The 19,343-nt window shown below is 43.0% G+C and overlaps 1 protein-coding gene across 3 annotated transcripts in view; it reads left to right on the forward strand.

The window, feature by feature from the left end:
* Positions 1–3,399: 3,399 nt before the first annotated feature.
* The window catches only part of MFSD6 (major facilitator superfamily domain containing 6), a 70,526-nt gene continuing 54,582 nt past the window's right edge, over positions 3,400–19,343 (forward strand). For all 3 annotated transcript variants that reach the window (XM_058549434.1, XM_058549433.1, XM_058549435.1), the window contains exon 1: positions 3,400–3,485. The gene's annotated coding sequence lies outside the window, so the exon portion shown is untranslated. The remainder of the gene's footprint in view (positions 3,486–19,343) is intronic.

Here is a 19,343-nt window from a genome sequence, read left to right on the forward strand (position 1 = left end):
CGGCAAGTCAATAGTGTCCAATGTTGCTGACAGGTGGGGAGAGAAAAGCAGATGACACCATTTGCATCAAATAAAATCCCCAACTCTTCATATGTGAATATGCATGTTTTTAAGTATTTACAAGGAGGAAGGACTGGTTAAAAGCCATCGCCCTGAAGCCGGATTAACTGGGTTGAACGTGGATTCTATCACTTGCTAGTGGTTTGACCTTGGTGAGGTTACTTCACATTTGTATGCACCAGTTTCCTCCTTTGTAAAATGGGATAATAACAGTACCTACCTGTATGTGACTGTTGTGAGGATTAAATGAATGAACATATGGACAGAGCTTTGAACAGTGCCTGACACAGGTTAAGTCCTATATAAGTATTAGCTGTTATTATTATTATTACCTACTGTAATGTGTTTGCTTTGTTATTTAAGAATAATCAATTCTGCCAAAGGAAATGAGACAAATAAACTTAAGGAGGAAACATGAAATTAAAGTAGAAGTGAGTAGTTTGTAAGATAAAATAATAGCACATATATGAGCTGAACATAGAGAGGAAGGGTTGGAAGGTCCAAGTGTGCACCAAACATTCTTTTTTGTGTGTGTGAGGAAGATCAGCTCTGGGCTCACATCTGATGCCAATCCTCCTCTTTTTTTTGCTGAGGAAGATTGGCCCTGAGCTAACATCCATGCCCATCTTCCTCTACTTTGTATGGGACACTGCCACAGCATGGCTTGCCAAGCAGTGCGACGGTGCGTGCCTGGGATCCAAACCTTCAAACCCCGGGGCCTCCAAAGTGGAGTGGCACACTTAACTGCTTGTGCCACTGGGCAGGCCCAGCAGCAAATATTCTTGATACAGTAAATATTCATGAGGCACATGAGACACTCAGTACTCAAGAAGGCTTAAAATGACCACCCAATGGTGACACATACACAGTTTCCATTTGTTCTCTGCCTGAGAAATGTAGATAAAATCCACGGCTACTCATCAGGCTAATTGGTGAGCTATAACCATGGCCAGACATACTCGCTCCTCTGTCTCTCAATTGAGACAGCGTGTGTTGGCTCTGGCACCAGGGACCTTCCGTCTGCTAAGTCCCCACGTTCAACCTCAACTCTGGTCCTTGTAACTACTCCATCAGCATAGAGAAGAGGGGAGGGGAACAAGGATGGAGGAAGGGAGTGAGAGAAAGAGATGCACAGGTTCCACGCACATTTAATAAAACACACCACATAGTTGTACTCTATCTTAAGTGTGTTAATGTATCCTCTCTTTCCCCTGGCTTCTTACTCTGCGTTTTAAATTGATTCAAAAAGCCATGTGATTTCAACATCTTAGTTTTGTCATTGAGCCTTTCAGTGCAATGACTCCTGGGATAGCCTGCCTGGCAGTATACTGGGAAGCTGATTTCCCACACCACACCCACTAGTTACCTCTCAGCAGGTAGGGAGATGAGGGAGGAGTGGTAGATCACTTCTTTACGTGTGTTTGCAGCTTCTCCTTAGTCATACTGAAAAGGGAACGGGCTTCCAGGAAAAAATGCCTGCCCTAGCAAGCCCAATTAAGACAACGTATTCTGCTAAAGTGACCCTTGAGGCTAACCCCGTCCTATTTGAAACAGAAACACCAGCTTTAATCTCTAGGATGATTTGGCTTCACTTTTCAACATGGAGCCGCCTTTGAGCAGCTGTAGGTCAAGAACTACCCTTTCTTGCCCCAAGTTCTTCTCGCTCTTCCTCCCCTCCTTTCACATGCAGGAGAGAACCTGAACCAGGTTAGACCTGGAGTCTGTTCACGTTCTTCCTTTTTTAAAAGGTTGCTCTTTTAATAGCTGGACAGATAAGAAGCATGATAATTCTGTTATGACAGCTATCAACTGGGTACTTTGTGAGCTGTTCAGCTCCAAACAATGCAGTAGGAAGCTGTCTCAAGGCCACACCAGACCAAATTCTGTCTTCCGTCTTGTTGAGTCCAACAACCACCTTAACCTCTTTCATTTGAATCCTGAGCACTCACTGCCTTTAACTGTTTTGCTTTTATGCATCAGTATTGAAAGTGGATTTATTAGGAGGCTAATGTAGCTTAAGCTTCAGGGACCCTACCTAGGGTCGGTGTTGGGGTGGGGCATAGCGACTTTCTATTTATAATTTTGTTTTATTCTTCCTAAAGAGGGACCTCAAATCCTAAAACTTCAAGGCCTATCAAATTCGCATCCCTAGGGTTTCGTGGTTAAGAGCTTAAGTCCTGGAGATAAAAGAAGACTTCTTTCCCTTTTACTATTTAGTAATTTTGGGGATAGGTCACATTAAACTTCAGCCTTGGTTTTCTCAATTGTAAAATAGGAATAACATTACCTATATCGTTAGGATTATGGTAAGGTTTAAGTGGAACTTAGTGCTTCATATATAAGAAATGTTCATAAATGTCAGCGGCCATTATTATTGTTGTTATTGCCAGAACAAGACCACAAGCTCCCTGAGAACAGGATATGGCACTCCCAGAGCCCACCACAGGCACCCAAAAATTCTTCCTAAAGGAACGATACCTTTTACAACCCACTCCACTCTCCCCACCCTCTGCGTGTCTAACCAGAAATACAACTTCAATTACGTTCTTAGTGCGACACACATGGTTACCTCTTCAGCAAGGCGCCGGATATCAGTAGCACCCTCCCAATTTGAAAGGGTGCTGTAGCCTCGGTGAATCCTTCCCTGGTGAGTCCTGAGACCCCGGTTGTTTGCCTCCGGTCCCCCGCCCCGTTCCTCTCTCCCGGGTGAACTGAGGACAGTCGGCCAAGGCCGGGACTAGAGACGCTGAGATAACGCATCAGTGCGTTAGCATTGTGCTTGCACTTAATAAACGATGGCTATTATTGTTATTACTATGACAATTCCCAACCAGGCGGCCATCTACTCGCCGCCCCTCCCCCCGGAGCTAGGCCTGCATCATTTGCCTGCGGGAGTGGGTGTCAGGGCCAGGGTAGGGGTCGGAGGATGGGGGGACAGAACCTCGCGGTCCGGCTTCCCCTCCTCGGCGCGCCTCCCCAGCTGGGCTGGGTCCCCGGGTCCCCGCGTCCCCGCGTCCCCGCGGGCCGCCAGGGCGGGCGGGAGCCCGGGAGGAGCGGCTGCCGACGCCTCCGCCGCCGCCGCAGGAGGCGGGGCGCTGCACCTGGCGGCGGGTCCTCGGCGCACAGCCCTGACTCGGGGCCAGCCGGCAGGAGCGGCGGAGGCCCCGGCCGGGGGAAGAGGTGGCGGAGAGGAGGTCGCGCCGGCGGGTGCGCTCGGCTCGCCGCTCGCGGTCGCCTGGCTCGGCCCGCATCCCTCCGCCCGCCGCGCCCCGCCCGCCGCAGCCCCCGAGGAGCCAGCGCGCCGCCCGGGATGGTGCGCGCCGCCCCGACAGCCGCCGCCCCGGCGCCGGCAGCCGCCGCCCCGCGCCCGGGGGAGATGGCTCCGTGCGCCCCGCGCAGCTGAGCGCCGCCGCCGCCCGCAGCAGGTGAGTCGGGGCCCGCGCGCGGGAGGCGGGGGCGGCCGGGAGCCCCACCCTGGCCTCCCCCGCAGGGGCGCGCGGGGCCGGGAGCCCCCCGCCGGCGCGCACACCTGCTGTCGGCGAGGGGGCTTCGGAGGAGCGGCCCAGAGAGAGGGCGGGCGGGGGTGTCTCCGCTCCCAGCCCCCCAGCCCCGCTCGCCCGCCGCTGCCTCCCTCCCGCCGGCTTCTGTGCCGGTTGTCATCTTTATGGGGTGCTGGGGGAGGCTACAGCCGGCACCCCGGGCGCGCCCGGCGCGGGCAGCACTTCCGCAAACGTAATTGGAGTCGGGAAAACAAAGGCGCTGCCCCAGGGAGCCCTCGCCGGGAGCCGGCCGCGCCGGGGGTGGGGGTGAGGGTTGGGCCCCGAGGTCCAGGCCCTTCTCGGCCCAGCCCGGCTCGCGCCTTTGCCATAAACATCCTCGGGAGAAGGGGGAGGCGAGAACCACCAGACAGCCCCAGTGACAAGGTCGCGGCCACTTGTGTGGCAAGAGGAGGAAATTGACAGCGTCTGCTTCCCCAGATGAATAAACACGGAAAAAATACCTCTTCCCCCTGCCTGCTACCATCCTAGGAGAAATTCCGCACCTCTCGCTTCTTTATGTCTACTTGGTCTAACACGTTCCCAGAGCCCTTTTGAGCTGGTGATGGGGGTTACTAGTCCTTCTGGGTCCTATTTATTCCCTACACAGCCCCCTGTAAATTTAAGTAGGATGGTGAAAAATTCCGAAAGCAATTTTCCGCCTCATTTATTCCATCCCCACGTGGACAGACAGGTGGATTAATTACCCTTAAGGCCGGCACACGGTGCATTTTGCCTCTCCCACACACATTTGCAACCACAAACATTTCCTTTCATCTAAAAATATTTAATAAATATCCGAAAGAGCTCCTGGAACGGATTAAACCTTGCCTGTTAGTCGTAGGAAAGAATCTTAAAAGAGTTGAGGTTGTCATCCCAACTCGTGTCTAAATACTTGTATGTCCTTGGGCATGTCACATCTTCCTGAGTCTCGGTTTTCGCACATGTAAAAGGAGATGGTTGGATTGTATAGTGGCCAACTTTACCTCTAATTGTTCTAGAAGTTTAGGATTTTGTAGAAATCTAACCTCTTCAATATAAATGTAAAGGGTGGGTGGGCATACAGTTGAGCAACAACATGTGATAAAAGCAGATGTGTGTTTGGTAGATCCCTGGTGTCTGCAGAGCATCCCTTCCCCAAGATATGGCCACTAGCCAGCTAAAGGTGTATGCATCATTGATGGCCTTGTTAAGTAAAAGGAGAGGATAGGAAGGGCAGCTTTTGACACTTTAAGTTGCTGGTCATCAGCAGATGTGGAAGATATTTTCAGTTATTTAGTGGTAATCAGATGGCTTGTGTTTATCACAAGTTGAAAGTAAATTTAAGATTGCCTAGGAGGAGTTTGTGACATTGCTAATGAGCCCTGAGCAAAACACCAGGGGAGTAGGAGGAGAGAGGATCATATTTCAGGAATGCATTAAAGCATCTAAGCGTGTTTACAGTAATTTATTTCTGAGGCACTTGCTGTGTCTACACAAATAAGGTAAATATAAAAACGTGAAGGTGAACTAAAACACAAAGATAAACAAAACAGCAAGGTTTGCAGGTATCTGGTGGTCTGAGGTATTGGATCACCAAGTCTATTATATATAGTTTCTGGATTTTTTAACAGTAATAAGGCACTTTTTGAGCACTTTCTATGTATAAGACACCATCTTAAACACTTAATTTCTAAATCTCTGTAGGATAAATCTTTTCCCCAGTTTTGTGGATGATGAAAAGGAAGCCCAGAAGGGTTAAGGAACTTACATAAACCACATAATCAGTAAGAGGTAGAGCCAGATTTGACCCTGTGTCTCTGGCTCCAAAGCCCAGGAAATTTCCACATGGTGCCCCTCCTTGTTCAGGTTCGCCACCCACGCAGGTGCCTTCCTTTGCTTCTTGACTTGGAAAGTTAACATCATTTCTGTCTACATATATTTGTTAACATTTTCTATGTAAGATAATCTGTATATGTGTAGTGAATATATATTAATGCATATATGTTTACCCATTTGTTCTCTCCATTTTTAGGTTGAAAGTAAGCATAAAAACTAATATAACCACAGATATATTGAGTATTAGCCTGACAGATTTTTTTGTTTCACTTCTTTTGATATTCAGTAAATCTTGATTTAGCCGTCTTATTGTAGGGAAAGGGAGAAATACAATAATTGTAAACGTGCTTGTTAGCTGCTTTGGTACATTGTCTTGGGAAAAATCAAGATATAGTAACTGAAAAAAGGAAATTGCAGAAGAAATTTATGTGCATACACTTAGACATGTGTTCAGGCATACACATACCTTGGTGTCCCTAAACTGTCGACAGTGGCTGCCTGAAGGAAGTGGGATGGGGTAAAGAGAAGAGGGTGCTTTTACTTTTTGCCTTATAAAGTGCGTTTGGGCATGTTTAAAGAAAAATTTGCGACAAACATTTATTCTTTCATCATATAAACTAAAAAGGGAATCAAAAAGAGTAGCATTGATTCACTTACTAAAAATCCAAAATAAGAGAAAATATGCCTAAACTCTGTAATGTTAGGGAAGTGAAATGAGACAAAGAGATCAAAGAGAAAGGTGGTATTCTGGGAATTGCAGGTATGGGAGCAAAGGGTGAAGAATCTTAGATGACTGATTTTTACCTTTTCTAAAAGTATCTATAACATGTTCTACAGCATCCCCAATTTTCCTCCTCAAAAGGAATGCTTTGGTGCATACCCCAGTTTATCTGCTGGCTAGGGCGATGAGAATTTCTTCCTGGTCTTGCTAGTGGTGGCTGTCTTTGGAAGCATGATCGTTCTTTATGTAGAAGGTAGGAGTAGGAGAAATAAATTTACTTGCTGTGTCATTTCTTGAGATTATGGCATTCTGGGTGACTTCAGGTGGAACTATTTTTAGTAACATAATTTCAGGAGCAGCAAGTTATTCAGTTAATCTAGTCTGATGCATATATATATATTTATTATATACAATCTCACAATCTGCTTAGTTTTATGTAATATTAAAAAAAAGTCATTGCTTAGAATCCTTAAAAATTAATACATTTCCCTGCTCAGACTTAGAAATCCAGAGCCAAATATATTTGGATTTTTCGGAATCAAGAAAACATATGCTTCTTGTATTTTGTACATGAAGGAAATGTGAATAAGGTTGGTTCATTATAAATGCAATAGGCAATCCTGAGAAAAAGGTAATTGTAAAATTATTTTGCAGAAGAGATATTCCGATAATTTTAGGTGTCATCCAACGTTTGATTTAAGGTTCTAATTATGTCTTGGGCAGAGGGAAGTCTCAGTTTTTTGATTTAGGAAGCTCTGTTGTTCAATAGAGTCTCTTTAAACCCAGAAATCAAGTGCAAAATCCTACTCTAGTACAAAGCCAGTTTAGGTAAAACTTTTCCTCAAAGCAAAACAAATGTGACATTTCCCAGGGCACAGCAAACGTGTACATCTAATATGAATTCTGTGTGGGGCAATGAAAACATCTTCACGTCTCCATCAAGAACATTCCATTTGTGTATAATTCCTCTGTGGTTAATTATCCAACATCAGCTGTCTATGGCCATTTGCTATATACTTTACTAGTATTTTGGAGGGTGAGACAGCCTGTGTCAGCCTGGTTTGTTGACTTAAAGCCTGAATGACAGGTTATCTAGTACTTAGCTTTATTGTTGGATTTCAGTAACATTTGCTTTGTAGCTGTTTTTCGTTCTCCATGTTTAGAAGATACTAATTTACTATTTTGTAAAGTGCCATTGTCTAAGTTAGTTGGTCAGGCAGCTTTTGGAAACTATCAGTCATTTGCTAAGACAATGATTTATTGGTGCAGAGCCCAAAACCAAACCAAACCAAACCACAACAAATAAAAAAAAAAGTGAAACACCTAAACCTTGAGCCTGTATGTTAATATGTGTCTGCTATAGATATTGCAACTCTGGTTGCTAGTTTGTGGCTCTAAGTAGCACGTGAGCACACGCACACCCCTACTTCAGCACCAGCAAAAACTACCCTGAGCGTTGTGTGTATTAAAAGTTGCTTTGGGTCTGGCCCGGTGGCATAGTGGTTAAGTTTGGTGCACTCCGCTCGGGCGGCCCAGGGTTTGAGGGTTCGGATCCTGGGTGTGGACCTACACCACTCATCAAGCCATGCTTTGGTGGCGACCCACATACAAAATAGAGGAAGATGGGCACAGATGTTAGCTCAGGGCCACTCTTCCTCAAGCAAAAAGAGGAGGATTAGCGACAGGTGTTAGCTCAGGGCCAATCTCCAAAAAAAAAAAGTTCCCTCCATCTGCCTTGGTCTAGTGTAATGTAAATGTGGCTGAGCTGTGGGTGTGTTGATGATTGTGTGGCAGGGATGTTAAAGTTTGGAAATGTGAATGAGAGCTCTTCATTCCCCTATGACCTGGTAGTCCTGCTGCATTTTAGGAATGGGAGAGAATGGGGCAAAGATAGGAAGAAATCTAGGCTCTTAGATAAGCCATATTTCACAGCTAGGAAAGAGGCTTGAGTAAAGGAGGGCCAAGATACCTTTTTTGACATTTGTTGTGTCGTGTGTTTGAGAAGGGGAGACCAATTCAGGGAACACTCTGCAAGTAGAAAACAGGAAAGTGCAATTTTGAATGACTCTGAGGAAACGTTTTGATCTGAGATTAAGGGTGGGATGGGGGAGAGGGAGAGACTGAGACGGGGACCTCGTGAGTTAGCAGTGGCTGGAGGGAGCTCTGCTGTGGCTTTGTGGAGGATGAAAGGAGAACTGGAAAGAGGAACTGGTGTTGCCTCAACAAGCCTGATTTGTGGGTTAATTGTGCCAGGGGAAAGTGAGTGAGGAGCCTGGGCTGGTAGTTAGCTGCCTGTCTGGTTATGTAGAGAGACCTCCCTGCAGAGTGGGTGCCCTCTGCTTTCCACGAGGCTGCCTCACTGTGGGCCCCGGTGCCCCATGGGGTGAAGAGTGGAGACGTGGCCAGCAGAGCCCAGGACTCCCAGAGGAACTCCGAGCCCCAGAACCCTGGAGAAGTGGGTCCTTATGAGCCATGTGGCGAATTCTGCTCTTATAACTGCTCTGGGCACTTTTCAGGACGAGGTTAAGGAGGAACACAGTGGGGCCCAAGGTAAACAAGGCCTCTCTCAACAGAGCAAAGCCTGAAGCCCCCACACTAAACAGGTGATGGAGAACCCTCCAGAGTGACATGCGCAGTATCTGTGGCTTTAAAGAAATGCGCTGATCTGGTCCAGCATAGTCAAGCTTCTGTAGCTATTATGGAGTGCCTTCTTATGTATTTCAAAATAATTTTGGAACCCAAATTCACCTTTCTGAGGGAGTTTGAATAAAAGACTTTATCGTTAGCCTTTCAAAAGGGTAAAACTAACACACATTTTATTTCCTATATAGTGAGGTTCCCTGTATTTTGAAGGTGTAATATCTTTTAAGAGTGTCTCAGAGGCCTTGTCACAGGCCCTTTCGTTGTTTCTACTGGCAAGCAGGATAAGCAGACTTCAGTTTAGCGACGCCCATGACCTTCAGGAACTCCAGGATCATGGGTGTCCAGACTGTCACTCAAATGCTTTGTATTTAAAATAATACCTTTTTCATATGTATTTTAGAATGCCTTTTTCATATGTATTGTAAAAGCATTTATATGCTCATTGAAGAAAAAGCCAGCGAAAAAAAAAAAAAATTAACTCCCAATTTTGTTTCTCAGAGACAACCCCTAGTAACATTTTGGTATTATTTTCAAGTCTTTTTCTAAAATCTATTTTGTATGAAGTACATAGACTTGCAAATATAAACTCTTGCAGTACGTAGAGGTTTGTGTCCTGCTTTTTTTCACTTAATGCGTAGATCGTGAGCATTTCCCCATATTCTATTAATTCTATTTAATTATGTTTTATTAATTAAGTTCTGTTTTTCCACCCTATGGATATAAGGTTCTGTGTTTCTCTCATATGACTATACCATGATTTCTTCAACTGCTCCTGTTACTGGTTGCTTTGTCTCAGTTTTGATTATTATGGCAACTACTGAAAGAAACATCCTTATACTTAAATCTTTGCCTTATAGAAAGGTTAAACTTCTACTCTCAGTGAATGAGAGTACCTGTCAATCTTCAACTTTACTAGCATTGAATACCTTTATTTTCAGAAGTATTGGTATAGCATGTATATTAAAGTATCTTTTTTCTTTTTTCTTCTTTTTTTTGGTGAGGAAGATCAGCCCTGAGCTAACATCCGACACTAATCCTCCTCTTTTTTTTTTCTTTTTTTGCTGAGGAAGATTGGCCCTGGGCCCAGATGCTAGCTAAGTAGAGCCCATCTTCCTCTACTTTACATGGGACGCTGCCACAACATGGCTTGACAAGCGGTGCGTCGGTGCGCGCCCGGGATCCGAACCTTTGAACCCTGGGCCGCCGAAGTGGAGCGTATGCACTTAACCACTGCACCACCGGGCTGGCCTTGGAAATTCTTTCTTTAAATCTTAAGCAAATAATTCTGCTTTCAATATGAACCTTTTAAAAATCCTTTGTTTTATGCTTTGAAAAGATAAGTCTAAAATTTTCCACAGTAGCTTCTTGGCTAAGAAACAAAGATTACATTTATATTCATTAAAATAGTAAATAATTTGATAGTAGAGACAGTTTTCAAATGGTAGTTGTTGACTTGCTGTGGCTCCCAGTGTCACTGTGGCCTGGTGCAGACCAGGTTCCATCCTTCCTTCTTTCTTCTTCTAACCCTGTACCTGTTCTAATACCTAGAAGGAGTTTGAAGACACCATTTCAATGTTGATAGATTTTCCAGGCTCCCAATGGTTGTGCTTGTAGGGTCTCCTCTCTGAGAAAATTCATAATGATAGAAAGCTAATAAGAATTGCATTAACATTTACTAGAGAAATAAATGTATAGTGGTAGCATCAATATACTTTTGAAACACATATGTGTTTATTTAGTGCTTTCAAAGTGCTGGCAGCGACTCCATGGCTCCCATCAGTTGGAACTGTTGCCCTGGAGGAAGCAAGTGGCCGGTGATTTCCATGCCCACTGCTATGGCTCATGGCTGGAGGGGAGTGAGTAGGGAAGCCCTGGGTGGGCCTGTCTAGGGAGATATGTTGCTGGCGTTCCAGATTGAAAAGTAGAAAGAATTCCCCTACTTTAAAAGTTATGCCCTCTGTAACGCTTAGGTTCTTTGGCACTCTTGGTTCAGTGATCTGGGTACTACACTATTTGTAACATTATTTCAATGGGGAAGTGGTTTCTAAGCTTCGGCAATTGAAGTACAGTGAATATTGGAAACCCAGCCTGTCCGTTAGTTTGGTTATCCTAAACAAATGATTTCATTGCCCTGTCTGGCGATTGATGCTTGTTTAGGGAGAGTTGACTATGCATTGGTTCTACTTCTACAAAGCTTCTGGGACCCCCTGAAAACCCTACATTGTTTTCCTTCTTGACAAATAAATGTGGAGTATCAGCAGCAGCATATTCAGTTAATTTCACTTCCCATTTTGAACATCTATTGGATTTCTTTTGTTGTTGGAGAAACTCAGAAAGTATAAATATCTTTTAAAAAATATATTTTTTCATGCTGTAATATGAACTGTAACTTGTTCCTCACACTGGGCTTGTTTTAAGACAGGAAGTTTGTTTGACAGATAGAAGGAAATGAGATTCTGGGTCCTGCTTCAAATTTATATAAGCTATTGGCACAATATGTGATCAAAACTCTAAAATAAATGAATAGGAATCTGCTTCCATGATGGTTGATAAGATCTAAGTATCTAAAGTACAAAATTTTTTATTGATATTTAATTGTGTCTTCCACAAAGTGAAAGTGAAAATCCACTTGGCTTTTATTACTAAAGCCATGTTTAGGGTTAAAGGCTATTTCCCCCCACCACACCCTTAAGAGGTGAAAATAATTTGTTCCGTTTACCCTCTTAGCAGTTTGAAGGAATCTATGTTAGGATTTCAGCTCCTTTCTTTCACATTTATTATGTTACAATTATAATTTAACTGTTCCTACAGGGGACTATATTTAAATTTTTTTTTTTTGTGAGGAAGATCAGCCCTGAGCTAACATCCATGCTAATCCTCTTCTTTTTGCTGAGGAAGACCGGCTCTGAGCTAACACCTATTGCCAGTCTTCCTCCTTTTTTTTTCCCCAAAGCCCCAGTAGATAGTTGTATGTCATAGTTGCACATCCTTCTAGTTGCTGTATGTGGGACGCCGCCTCAGCATGGCCGGAGAAGAGGTGCGTTGGTGCGCGCCCGGGATCCAAACCCGGGCAGCCAGTAGCAGAGCGTGCGCACTTAAGCACTAAGCCATGGGGCCGGCCCAGGACTATATTTTAAATGAATAGTTATTTCTGGGTGGAGATACGTAATTATCATTCCAGTCCACAGTCCAACAACATCTTCTCTAGTGAGCCAGTGCACTCCCCCCTACTCCCCCGCCCAGTTAGGCTGTGGACATGGAAATGGATGTGAACATAAATTCGTGAACATTGATGGATTAAATGCTAGCCTAGTTCAGGGGTGGTGCCAAAGAATTCTAGAATATTCACTTGGGAAGAATGTATTTGGAATAATTGCAAACAAAATAAGGCCCAGCATTTTAGTGAAATATTATGCCCTGGAATAAGATCCCAGCCACCACCACCAAATGTTCAGATGTTGCGTTTGAGTTAGAAAAAGGCTTTTTCATATATTTCATTTAAGCCCTAGAACCTCTCTGTGAGTTAGTTGACTTGGGTTTGTGTTATTATCCCCATTTTACAGTGAGGAAAGAGAGGCTCAAAGAGGCACTGATTTGTCAAAGCCAGGAGAGCAACTGGAACGTCTCTGCATTTCCTAAAATTAATCTCTGTCACATTAAACTTGAGTAAAATCTTACGTGTATGTTGCCATCAAGTGCTTGTCAAAAATAACCAGTATTTATTAAGAGCTTATAGGAGTAAAGGACAGTATGCTGAGTACTAGATTCCTCCGTCAGGGAGTTTATAATCTAATTGGGTAGACAGGAAATATCCATAAAAAGAGCAATAAAATTACCCATAAATCCTACAACAGCTTGGGAGTGAGAGCGGTCTCCAGAGGTAGAGGAAGGAGTCAGGAAAATCTTGCAAGATTATTCTATTTCCAGGTGTTATAAAAGATTGCATTAGATACAATTCATAAAGTACTGTCTAAAATGATTCAATCACAGGATATTAGTACTTACAATTAGTGTTGAGACCAGTACACTAAAATAAAAGGTCAAATGTTAGGAAATCCTTAGTAGGGGTTGCAGTGGCAAACCCTGCCAATCGTTTCTCGTGCTGAAGCCATGGTGACTTTGTAAAATGCCAGCGTGGCCATTGTACATTCCTGTTGCATTCTCTTCAGTGTCTCCCCACTGCACTCAAAATAAATAATGCCTACAGGTTCTTGTTATATATCAGGCACCGTGCTGAGAGTTCAGCATGCATTATGCTTTTTCATCCTCACAGCTACCCTAACGGAAAAGTATGATCATGTTCCTCATTTTGTAGATGAGAAGACTAAGACTGAGAGCAGTCGGTAGCTTTCTCAAGGCCGTGCAGCTGGGCAGTGAGAGAGCTAGGATTCCAGTCTCTCATCCCCTACTCAGTAGCCCCTTAGTAGTGTGTAGAAGGCCCTTCTTTTTTTTTTTTTAATTTTTTGTTTACTGCAGTAACATTGGTTTATAACATTGTATAAATTTCAGGTGTACATCATTATACTTCTATTTCTGCATAGATTACGTCATGTTCACCACCCAAATACTAATTACAACCCATCATCACACACATGTGCCGAATTATCCCTTTCTCCCTCCTCCCTCCCCCCTTCCCCTCTGGTAACCACCAATCCAGTCTCCGTCTCCATGTGTTTGTTTATTGTTGTTGTTATTATCTACTTAGTGAGGGAAATCATACGGTATTTGACCTTCTCCCTCTGACTTATTTCACTTTGCATTATACCCTCAATGTCCATCCATGTTGTCACAAATGGCTGGATTTCATCGTTTCTTATGGCTGAGTAGTATTCCTTTGTGTATATATACCACATCTAGAAGGCCCTTCTTGATCAGGCCTCACCTGCTCCTCCTCTTGTGGTTACTCTCATTCATCCTTCAAGACTCCCTTAAGGCTCCGCCTGGAGACTCTTGTGTTACCTGTGTTTGCTCCTGTTTTAACACTGAGCATGCTATGTTGTGGCTGTGTTTCCCCTGTTTCTTCCTCACCACTGGATAGCAGGGACTATATCTTCTTCACCATTTGAATTATTGATCACCAAGCACGCATCCCATCCAATGGCTGGTGCTAAATTTATATTTATTGGATTAAAAAAAAGCAATGTCTTCATTTTCAGTATAACTCTCTAACATAGTATGTTGTGTTGTCTCCTATCATCCCTCAGCTTGATATGTATTTATTTTAATAGAATCGTATTTTATTTTTTTTGTGAGGAAGATCAGCCCTGAGCTAACATCCGATGCCAATCCTCCTCTTTTTCTTTTTGCTGAGGAAGACTGGCCCTGAGCTAACATCTGTGCCCATCTTCCTCCACTTTATATGGGACGCTGCCACAGCGTGGCTTTGACGAGCAGTGCATCAGTGTGCACCCGGGATCTGAACCCGTGACCCTTGGGCCGCCAAAGTGGAGCGCGCACACTTAACCTCTTGCCCCACCGACCCGACCCCTTCTCAGCTTGTTATTTAAAGCCCTCTGTAATCTATTGCTGTATGCTAGCCTCATATGCCTTTCAACTCCGGTATTAACCTTTTCAGGATCTCCTGCTGTCTTTTCTTTTCCCCCATCCTGGCCTCCTGGAATAGTTTTCTCATTCATTTTTGCCTAAGTCAAATCCTACACATCTTTCAAGGTTCAAGTTAAGTCCCTCGTTCTCTTGGCAACCCCTGTCTGAAGTTTGGGCTCTCCACTCTGAACTCCGGAAGCACCCTATTGTCTGTAACATTTTTTGTTAATTATGCCATGCTATGTGGCTTCTCTTCTATTATTCTTCTGACTTGTCATTTAAATCTCCCTTGTGTTTTGGGCTTATCTTGTCAACTATAAAGCAAGTCTTTGAGGCCCAAGACCAAGTTTTTGACATCCCTATCTGGTAGCTGCACGATGCATCAAGATACAGTACCTGCTAAGAGCACAGACTGTCTGGATTTGAATCCCAGCCCTGCTACTTATTCCCTATGTGACCTTGGGCTAGTTATTTACCTTCTCTGGGCATCAGTTTCCTCATCTGTAAAGAGGGGAGAGTAATCATTCTCACTCCAGAGAACTGTTATGAGGATTAAATGAGTTAATATATGTTAAATCCATAGCAGGTGTTACTTAAGTGTTGTGTTGTGGTTAGTAATGATACGGAGCCCTTACTGAAATACAAATACGTTGTCAAGATTAGCAACCACAGGGGATGCTTGAACCACTGTGTGGGTCAGTTTGTCTGTCACCTAGCAGGCAAGTTTTGCTATGAGCCTGGGGAAGGTCCACCAAGAGTGACAGGAATGGCAGGTTCTGGCTTCCGGGCAGAGTTTCAGTTGAGTGGAATGCTCTCCGTAGCAGCTGTGGGGAGCTGGTGGGCAGCGCTGAGTGCCTGGAGGGCTTAAGCTGGACATTGGAGAATCAAACTGGGCTGACAGGACTAGAACCAGTTTTGACTCTTTCACAATTTGGCTTTGCTGTAAAGGAGCCATGTCCAAATGCTCCAAGAGGAAGAGGAGGATTCTAAAATAGTCATTCACCTTTGTGTACCTTAATCCCCTTGTAACATGTGTAACTGTTATAAAACCAACCTTCTATTTCTTTTTCATGACATTGAGTAAATGTCTAGCAGATGCTAAAGCGATCCTTATTGACAAAAGATCTGTTAGAATTGACATTGAACACTGTGCCTCTGAGGAAAGCTCTTTCTGGAAAATTCTGGGGGTTGAACGGAATGTTCAAGAGTGCAGTGTGTGAATACCAGCACTGTAAGGCTGGTTTAGAGTTGTTTCTCTGTGTCTCTGCTGATAATAAATTGCAGCAGTGGTTCGAGTCCTGCTCTGGGACTCCCGTTGCTCAAAGACATGGGGAATGGTCAACAACAGTGTAGAGCTAGCTCCCGGGTTCAAGAAACGCATCTTCCTGCTTTACAGCTGCACTGCTGGTCCCTGGGCAATGTCGAATTATGATGGCAGTGGCGCCACGAGGAGTGTCCTTTCTGTGTTAGCCAGGGTTGTTTCCTCTCCGTCGCTGACAGTTATGTCAATGCTACATTATAGTGTTTGTAAATCTGACCTTAGGCAATTACTATTCCAAATAATATATTCAGGTTTAAGGATTTTTTCCTTCAAAAGTTGAATCCATTTCCATCCTCATGTATTTGTGGCTAGCTCAATATATGTTTGAGCAGTTTTAATTTAAATACTTAATGAAGAAAGCAATCAATTTTAACAAGAATGATTTCATCATCTCTCATCAATAATTCAGCAGTACCTGCTATTTGAATGACTCAGTGTAGGTACTGCTAAAGTGTCTTTCCAGGTTTTAAAGGGCTGTGTTATATTTTCACAGTAATGGTGTTGATTAGTGTCATTAAAGAGTGCTAGGTGAGAAACCTTTTCTAAAAATAAACAGAAGACCTTATCCGATTAGGATTGACTGCAAACCGGCAATAGAGATTTCCCAGAGAAATTCGAAAATTTAATTCTGTGTGCAATTTGAAATGTCTTCTCTCTTTTTTTAAAGTTTCTTTAAAAAAATTCTTTAAGACTCAGAAGTTTAAAACGAAATATTAGCTTAATAGGTTGATGTTGGTGGACTACTTAATAAACAGAATCGCCCCTCGATTTAACAGATTAAGTACTGCATCCAGCATGTCAATATTTTTACTGCTCTTTATTCTTCCTCTATCAATCCTTATGGCAAATTAAATGTATCTAAGTCAGAGCATGCCCTACTTTGGGACATATTTTAATTTCATTAAAATACTGAGGTTTTTTTGGTTCATTTTGTCCCTGATCCTGTGATTACACAGATAACTATAGTTACACTTTATTTATTTTTACTTTTAATTTTTGGTGAGAAAGATTATCCCTGAGCTAACATTTGTGCCAGTCTTCCTCTGTTTTGTATGTGGGACACCACTACAGCGTGGCTTGATGAGCGGTATGTCGATCCTTGCCCAGGAACCGAACCTGCAAACCCAGGGCCACCGAGGGGAATGTGCAAACTTAACCACTATGCCACCGGGCCGGCCCCTACACTTTTTATTTTTTTACTGTGTTTGCAATGTGATTATCTTAGTTCCTTTTCAACAAAATCTAAATATGACCAGACAACATTATGTAAATATTAATGTCCTGAATTGGAACTAAAAGTTTTGTTTGTATTTTTAAATTTGAAATTCATAGAAAAGTTAATGAATGTGACATTCATGTAAAAGGTACTAAATGTTATATTACAGGAACATTCACTAACTACTTTGCATTTGTTGCTACTTTGAGAACTACTTAATGTCTGGTCTGGACTCATGTAACATGAGAAATCTTGCATAACTTTATGATAATTAAAAGTCATTGGATAAGATGGAGAGGAAAGAATGGAAGAAAGTCAGTCATCAAGGTTTAAATCAACGTCCTGTTGTAAGATATTTCGCAGCTTTGAATTAGCATTTGGGCGTCAGTTCTTCATCATCACTTGGACAATTCAGGGACTTACACTTTTTTAAGAGGACTTTGTGTCCTTCTCTGACCTACTTGATAAAGACTCAGCAGTTGATTTATGCAGGATAAGTAATTAAAGGCCACTTGATTAGAATTCATGCAGTCAGAATTCATTCTGTATGATTCTGAAAACTGTTTTTGGTCTGTGATAGAAGGATACTAATAGCTGCTTTTAATTATTGTCTTTTACAAAGAGAAAGCTCATATGACTGCATCTTTCTTTTTTAGTTTTGATTTTTATTTTTTAAATCAGAGTTATGCATGTACAAAGTTTTTAAAAAATGAACAAGTTTATAAGGCTTGTTAAAAAAACAACAGATTCTACACCATCGCTCCTCATTTCCCTCCCAGAGGCAACTACTTTCTCTGCCTTTAAGGCTATTACTTTGATATTCACCTGTATGTTTTTAAATAAAATGCTTGTATTCTTAAATTTTTTGTGTGTGTGTGAGGGAAGATTGGCCCTGAGCTAACATCTGTTGCCAATCTTCGTCTTTTTGCTTGAAGAAGATTGTCCCTGAGCTAACATCTGCACCAACCCTCCTCTATTTTGTATGTGGGACACCGCCGCAGCATGACTCAATGAGCAGTGTGTAGGTCCATGCCTGGGATCCGAACTCGAGAACCCCAGGCCACCGAAGTGGAGCATGTGAACCTAATCACTATGCCACCGGGCTGGCCCCCTTGATTTTTATATATAGGCATTATCTATTGTCTTCCCACTATGGAAGATATGGAGTTAGCTCTCTTTCCTGCCCTAACTCTCTATATGCATTCAACCTCCTCATGTCCGTATCTTCCCAATGTGGTTATGTGGCAATTTTGGTTAGTTCAGTATTCACTAGTTACATTAGTATGACTATGGAATCACAGCTAAGACTTGTAGAAAACTATGATTATTTTTCTTGTCTTGTACAACTTGTTGTTTTCTCATAGTGTTGTTTTTTGTTTTGTTTTGTTTTTTGGTGGGGAAGATCGGCCCTGAGCTAACATCCGTGCCAATCTTCCTGTACTTTGTATATGGGATGCCGCCATAGCATGGCTTGATGAGTGGTGCATAGGTCCATGCCCTGGGCCATGAACCCTGGGCCACCAAAGCAGAGCATGCAAACTTAATGACAATGCCACCAGGCCTGCCCTCTTGTAGTGTTTTGTTGACTTAACTTTCTCTGTGCTTAACCACTAATTCATCCCCAAACTCTTTACCAATTGTCTAAATTTCCTCTTAGGACATTCAGATGTGTTAGTATTCTGTCAGTGTCATTTTGCTGACAAAGTCTCTCCTGGAGCCTTCAGACCTGCCCCAATGAGACTGGTTGCCCCTTGTGTCTGGTGCTCAGCTGTCCTCCTGGGGTCTTCGGTCACCAGTGTGCCAGTATTTCCTTTGTCTCTCTCCCATGTTAGGTCTCTTATTTCCTATATCCCATGTCTTACTCTCTCTTGATTTATTCCCCTCTGTTGGCAGAGCCCAACGTGAGAAAGGGTGTAAATGAGAGGTAAATTTTTTGAGAAATTGCATATGTAAAATGTCTTTATTTCACCAATAAACTTGAATGATAATTTGGCTGCATATGGCTTCCAGTGTATTTGAGGAATCTGAATCCATTCTGGTTCCTGATCCTTAGTATATGACACATTTTATTCTCTGAAAGTTTGTGGGGTCATCTGTTTGTTCCAGTCTTCGAAATTTTGATAAAATGCTTCGGCTTGAATCTATTCTATCCATGTGTTAGATACTCAGTGGGTCATTTCAGGCAGACAACTCATATCTTTCAGTTCTGAGAAATTTTCTTTAATTTAACAAATTTCTTTCTCAATTTTCTCTAATTGGAGTTCCTGTTTTTTGGATACTTGACTTTCTGGATGATCCTATATTTGTCTTGTCTTTTCTTTCCTGCTTTCGTCTCTTTTTTTTCTTCTTCCTGTTCTGAATTCTTAAGTTCATCTTTTGTTAAAGAGTCCTATAGCTCAGTGACTTTTTACAAAATGAACACGTCCATATAATAAAGACCCAGATCAAAAAACATATTATCAGCACCCCAGAACCCTTTCTAGT

This window comes from Diceros bicornis, chromosome 10, assembly GCF_020826845.1.
Source record: "Diceros bicornis minor isolate mBicDic1 chromosome 10, mDicBic1.mat.cur, whole genome shotgun sequence".
Lineage (NCBI taxonomy): Eukaryota > Metazoa > Chordata > Mammalia > Perissodactyla > Rhinocerotidae > Diceros > Diceros bicornis.